Source organism: Halyomorpha halys, unplaced genomic scaffold (assembly GCF_000696795.3).
Source record: "Halyomorpha halys isolate HHAL.00 unplaced genomic scaffold, Hhal_1.1 Scaffold821.1, whole genome shotgun sequence".
NCBI lineage: Eukaryota > Metazoa > Arthropoda > Insecta > Hemiptera > Pentatomidae > Halyomorpha > Halyomorpha halys.
Genome location: NW_027116286.1, coordinates 262486 through 269807, shown reverse-complemented (window position 1 = coordinate 269807; position 7322 = coordinate 262486). Strand labels below are relative to the sequence as shown.

The following is a 7322-nucleotide window of genomic DNA, read 5'->3' as shown; positions in this document are numbered from 1 at the left end:
ATATTGTATTGAATTGTTAATATATATACTTAAATAAAAAATTTAATACGAATTTTTATTCATACACAAATTTTATGCCAATCTTTTTTTTTAAAAAAAAAAGTGTATGTAGAGTAGCTGCAATACTATTTTTATTGAATTTACAGTTTTTTTTATGATATAAATAATTTATGCGTAATCATTATTAAAAAAAAAAAAGGTTTTTTAAATGATGAAAGGGAGTACTTTATTAAAAAGCTTTTTTTCTTTTTATAAAACCCACATCTTATGTGTTATTTTTATTTTTTTTTTTGTTGCAGTTTTTCGCAAAAGCAGATAATGCTAAGCCACTTGTTAAGCATTAGTTGTTACCAGAGGGCGCAGCCTACCTTGATCTTCCGCTTGCGAGGGACCAGGAGCCGAATTCCGGAATCAACAGATGGTCCTGGAAGGTGGACTTCCAGCCGCCACTTCCTGGATCAGTACTCCTCGGCTCCTTGGAAGGATGGCGGTGTCCAAACAGAACCCGGATTTCTAAGACTGACCACGTGGAGCAGTTGCACGTGGCTGCGCCGGAGACGGACTGGGCTAGTGCATAGAGGATGCACATTTGCAAGGAGCCTTACTTGCAGCGGAGGGGGTGGGGGCCGCTGTAAAATTAGATCCACTGGTGGGGTGGTCCTTGTGCAACCCCAACCGTTACCATCACCGCTATCTTGAGGGATGCCCCGATCATCTGGAGCTGGTATTTCGGATGATTGTTACCATCCCTTATATGGAAATGACTAGTAGGATTGTGAGAGGAGCCTGCTTTCTGGTTTGACCTATCCCGGGATCCCCACTTTTTAAAATAAAGTAATATATAATAAATCTTGCGGATAGCATTGATATTGTACTTATAGTTCATAATTTATTATACTAGTAACCTAGGGATATTAGTAAATTCTTCTAAATAACATACATTGCGTACAAAAATAATATGAATATTTATGCTACTCAAAAAAAAAAATAAGAAGGGATATTAGGTAATTGACTCAACTACAGGTGGGACAAAATACTTAAAAATAAGATTTACTTTTATTTTTGTATAAATATTGCGGTGATTGGTTTGGGTATTTAATAATAAAATGATTGATTTTCTTCAAAATAATAAAAAAAGTTTACATATGACTTTATTTCAAATTCAAAAATTTTATTTCAAAGCTTTAAAAAATGAAAATTACACACTCTATTTGACCTGGTGGACACCAGGCCTTAAAAGAGTTTTAAAAATTTCCCATCAACATCAAAATAAAAGTTTCTAAAATTACGAAAATGAAATTTTCCATTTATATAAAATAATAAAAAGATGTTTTACTTTATTGTTTTGTTCGAGACTGGTAGTTTTATTATTAATAACAAAGGTTCTCCAAAAAGTCTCAACACTTCTTTATTAGTCACATCATATCTCCAACGATTTTTAAAGTATCATCATACTTTTTTTGTAGTATAGTTTCTATTGTTACTATTTCCTTGATACTGTTATTCACTTTAATCGAACCTACATTTCTTTTCTTCACAATATTCTTTACTTATTTATAGTTGCTGAATATAATGTTTTATTGATATTTTATATATATTGGTGTAAACCTTAACTTACAAAATAATTAGATAATGTTATCAACCGTTCATTCATTCTTGTATATGATCGTTTTTTTTTTATTTATTACAAAAACATATTTTTTAAATGATCACGAACAATACAAAAACGATTGTTAACATTATCTAATTATTCTGTATGTTTGGGTTTACACCATTTTATTTTATATTCTTTTCTTACTTCTTTTACATTTATTGTATTATCCTAACTATATTTTCTATCGGTATATATTAGTTATGTATTCTATCATTAAATTTAAATTTAGTTTCCTAAATTAGATTATTCTTGTAGTTATTATTATTATCTCTTTCTAGTATTTGGCGCATTTGAAATAAAACCGTTCGTCTTCCCTGTGTATACTTCCGATTTTGTATTACAGTTTCAAAATCTCTCAACTGGAACAGGTGGGTGGTCCAAATTTGTTCTTTATTTATATTCGATTAGTATTATGTATATTTTTATTTATATTTTCTTAATTTTACCTTTATTTAATCTCAACTCACTTCTTTATTTTCATTTTTTAGTGTGTTAAGTTCTGTTTTCTCGGAGCTGCTTTTTACGTTTTATTACTATTTTTACGTGTTATTCATATTTTTTTAAGTCAGTAAATTTTTAACCAAATAGTTTACGTAATTTATATGTTTTTTTTTTTTTATATTCTTATCATTGTCTAATTTATATAACTATTTGTATTTCTCCTTTTTGTCCATTAGTATCTAATTTTCTTTTTTTTTTATACTTACATGATTGTAACCCTAATTTAATTTAACTTTTTGTATCTTATTTTCCTAGTATGCCAAAATATTTTTAGTTGTCGTTTTTCATCTTTTTAGCCCTGATAAAGCCTAACAAAGTGAAGAAAAATAAATAGTTGTTACCTTTTTCATAATTTTAAACATATTTTTAATCTCCACTTTTTTGTTATCAAATTATGATTTTATACAGTAAAAACTTTTATTAATAAAAATAAAATACAAATGAAACATATAATGGTAGAAGTTAATAGGTAGTTGGAGAAGCACGGATGAAACATAGGCTAGTTTAAAAAGATAATTAGTTACAAATTTTTTGCACCTATTTGTCAAGCCAACATAGAGCTTGTCAAACTCAAAGACCAAATTGACAGCCACCGCTAAATTGAGGCATACTTTCCAATGTTCCCCGATGGACGGGCTGTAGTAAACAGAGTAGCTTTTGTTACGGTAGCGGCTTTTGTGAGGCAGGAGGTGTTGGTGCAATGCAAACTTCAGCTGCCATTGTGAGTCGCATAGCAACACTAGCAAGGCTTCTGTGTGCCCACTCAACTTGCACCTAGTTATGCAATTGTAGGCATTGGTTGCATTCTGGGGCCATTCCTTGTCCACCGGCTAAGGCAATGCACCGCATACATTTATCTTGCATTCAATAGTCGGATGTTATTTTATGTCATCCACTACTGCGGCTGGAACAGGGCAGTTACTTCCTCAATTGGTGGTTCAAACGTGGAATTTACACACTCCTCGGGATGTCACGGAACTGATATTTCTTTACGTCAAATTAATTATTAAAAAAATTTTTTTTGTATTTAATGTTTAACAGCTGAATATGCATGATTATCTTGGAGTGATATTTGAGAGACTGAAGCCTGTGTCTGAGAATCTTAAAATAGGGTGAACTAAAAAAAAATTATGATTATGTGGAGACATGCAGAATTATCATACAACACACACAATTATATTTTAAATAAGTAATGAGAACAAAAATATTAAAAGAGAAATAAAACTATTATTAAATTATATTAAATATTCACTCTACCTCCCCCCACCACAAAAAAAAAATCTTGAGATACCCGAATATAAGTTTATAAGTGACCAGTGAACGTATTGCCAATTCAAGCATAATCAGCACTAAACCACAAAATTAATTATCAGCTATACCAGAGATAGCACATCTCAATTCAAAAGCCTAGCCAAGCGAAGATTATACATCATTTGCAAACATTGGAAACCTTGAAACAGGTTTACCAATGATTAAAAGCAACTTAGTTTCCAATGCGATACAAAACAAATTACTGAATACTGCAAAGTCAAAAGTTTGATATGAATTGCCTCTTTACATACTCAAACTGTTCTTATTGTTAAGTTATAAATAATTAAATTTAATAATTGAATGCAGTTGTGTATAGTTGAAATTGAATTCTGCCTCTGGCGTATTGACTTTTATTTTAAGTTGGCCAAACAGAATAAAAGGTTGACCCTCTCACTCTGGCTAGAAAAGGTAAGTTACCTTTAGAATAACCATCCATAAGTCAGAAATGGCTATGTAACAGAATAAAAATAAAATAAAATATCTTTAAATATTCAAATGATTCCAATATAAATTTAATTACAAAGAAAGTAAAAATATTTATTTGATCTCTTGCTAATGTGTCTTATAATTTTATATTGAATCGAAGGAAACATTATTGCAAGAACAGGAACCTGGATCTCCATTTACTCATACTGAAAGAAGTGGTTAAGATGTGTACATAAATCTGTGAAAAAATTATGACTCATATGCCATGTAACGATTGAAATTGACAAGTAACATTCTATTATAAAACCTATGAATTCATAGACCCGTATTTGTAATATAAATAGTAATATCACTCCGTACATTTATATTTATAATTCCCAACAGTTTGTAATCTTAACTTCAAATGGATTCATTACTAAACCCTATACAGAAGGAGATATCCATATGACCTGTTAGGAAAAAACATTTGATGGCTCCAATATGCAGTTTCCTCACTAGTAATTTTAATATCATATTAGCTTTATTCAGAAAGTGTAGTTGTTTTAGAGTGATTAGTTTTTTTTTTGTGTGTGGTTAATAAATACTTCAAATGTGATATGGTTACCCCGAGCCAAGTCCTACCGTGGGAAGCACTAGAAGAGCTGAGGCCTACGATAAGAAAGGCAAACACAAGAATGCCTCACGACTTAATCAGATATGAATATTTTGACCGCCGCCTGTCCGTGACTGTTAGATAAAATTCTATGGTCGCATTAGTTCGAAAAACTATCAGATCTGCATAAAAGGTCTCGGTAACGTAACGCAACCCTCACTTTTCTATTCAAATAAGGTGCAACTGACCTGAAAAGCAGTTGTGAGTAGTAAATGCGTGGGAAATGTGTCTGTAAGTATTCCATCCCGCATTATATGTGTATCACGCATAGGAATGATTTAGATTTAAAAAAAAATGTATAAACTATACTTTCGAAATTCGATGTAAAATTCATTTAAAATAAATAGGATAAATTCCACTTCGTAATAAGCTAAATTTTTAACATAGCACTAAAAGGTCAAACGACCCACAAGCTAAAGGACCAAAATATTGATAGAAATTATTTCTTACTAGAAGCCTATTATATTGTATTATTTGTATAGGACCTATATAATTTATTAATAGGAAGATGATCCGGGTGGTGGTCTAGAAAGGTACCAAAATTAGCAGAAAAATAATTTATTCATAATTATAGTTTCCCACCATATGTACCAACTACATGCTTTTCCATTTTAAACTGTATTCTGAAACTACCAGCCAGCTGAGCATCTAAATTTATTCTTTTTTATAATCCTTTTGTCGTTTAATATGGAATAATAGTTTTCACAGGAAAGATTATTTATGAAACCAAAAAAAGTTTATTCAAAATATTTACCCTCAATTTCTATACATTTTATCTAACGTGTTATTCAACTTTTGAATCGCAGAATTGGAAAAAAAATCAGGTTTTTTCAAGAAGAAAGCCTGAAAATGCGTTATTGACATAAGTATCGTTTCCAAAAAATTTTACGTTTAAGGATTTGGCCTAGATTTCTGAACCGGTAGAAATCTGTTGGAGATATGTCTGGTGAATAAGGATAAATAAACATAAATTAAAATATTTTTGCCAAGTAATAAAAATTTGTTAATGGATGAAGTGCATATGATAGGTTAGTTTTATTTAGTGAAGCAACTTAAAAAAATCAAAATCATTTTTTATTAAAAAAATATCCTCATTTTCTAGACATTTTGTCTAACGTGTTATAAACTTTGAAATCCTGGAATTGAAAAACTTAGGGTTTTGAAATGAAATGAAGTCAGAAAATCCGTTTTTGACCTGTGAATCATTTAAAAAATTTTACCTTTAGGGAAGTTGTCCAAATTTCTCAACAGATGGAAACCTGTTGGAGAAAGGTCTAACGAATAAGTTGGGTGTGAAAGGACTAAGTAACACAGCTCGTTAGTGTATTCACTGTCTATCATGAAAGATGAGTTCGGGCAATATCATGTGAGAGCGTAGGAACAATGCAAGTGATTTTTGGACTAGTTCTTGATGCATTATGCCAATATCACTGCAGTACGATGTGAATGTTACGGTTCCACCTCTGGATAAAAAGGAGAAATATATTATCTCTGCCATTGACCACCACATAGATACTAATAAATTTTTCGATGCAAATTTGGTTTTGTGCAAGTGTCCCGGTCTTTCGCCGATAATCAACCACTGACCTAACGGACGTATGTGGTCATATACTTATCATCACATGTGATTATCTTTCGAGAAAAGGCTCGGTTTTTTGCTTAGTAAGCAGTGAAACAGAGGTCTCATAGTGTTTCAGCTGCTATCGCTCATTAAGTACATGAGGTACCCATAGAACTACTTTTTTTACTTTACCAAAGGTCTTTAAGATCAGAGAAACTGTCCATACACTTGTATTCTGTTGTGGAACAAATCCTTTATCTGTAAGGTGTTTCTTCCACAGTAAGCCTTCATCAGTATTGTCATTCAGTAAGTTCATCATTGTCGATTGCTAGAGGAGGTCTTCCTCAGGGTTGGTTATCCAAGTATATGTCACCAGCCAAAAATGTTTCAAACCAACAGCAAATGGTCCGTTCGTAGTACCACCCTTCCCCAAAATTCGTTGTGATATTTCTTGCAGTTTGGGCTGCCGAGTGTACAAGTTTTAACTCATAAAAAAACAAAAAGTAATTGAAAAGTACATGTTTCCATGATTTGATGGCATACTAAACAATGTGCCATCAATTGGTATAATAATAAATATTATCAAAAAATATAGGATTAATAACGTGTAACTCATTATAACCTGTAATCATCGTAGTAAACAAAAAAAATCCACTAATCCCACGATGAATTTCTGAAATAATAAAAACAGACATTCGATATGAAATGACCCAATATATCATTTCTTTATTTATCTACTTATCAAGATTTATCTATCTCTTTCATTTGTTATTACACTTCATTTAGTTCCACACTTTTTCCTTCCTTTAATTTTACCGTAATTTTTACAACTTTTATTTGTATTATTTCACTATTCACTAACAGCGATTTTATCACTCATAACTGAACATGTTATCAATTAGTATAGTAGCATATTTTTAATTAAAATTTTTATGTATATTCCTGTAGTCATATCATATTTTACAATGCTTGTATCTTGTTATCCCTCAGCCCTGATGAAGGCCTTTAAAGTGGAGTTAAACTTTGGTAACAAATAAATAGATTTTCTATTATTTTTTTACCGCCATCCAGACCTTCCTGATAGAAAAAGTTTTTGCTGAGATGTCTTTAGAGAGATGGCAGTAGAAATGTCGAATTTTACCCCCTTACGAATAGGATTTTATCATATATTTTACTAACACAAAGAGTAATTTTGGAGAAAGAAAAAATTGTTTTCC

General features: G+C 31.2%; 1 protein-coding gene across 5 annotated transcripts in view; it reads right to left on the bottom strand.

The window, feature by feature from the left end:
• Nucleotides 1–548, bottom strand: part of LOC106686452 (zinc finger protein 768) — a 402036-nt gene extending 401488 nt beyond the window's left edge. For all 5 annotated transcript variants that reach the window (XM_067053093.1, XM_067053099.1, XM_067053098.1 and 2 more), the window contains exon 1: nucleotides 369–548. The gene's annotated coding sequence lies outside the window, so the exon portion shown is untranslated. The remainder of the gene's footprint in view (nucleotides 1–368) is intronic.
• Nucleotides 549–7322: the final 6774 nt, after the last annotated feature.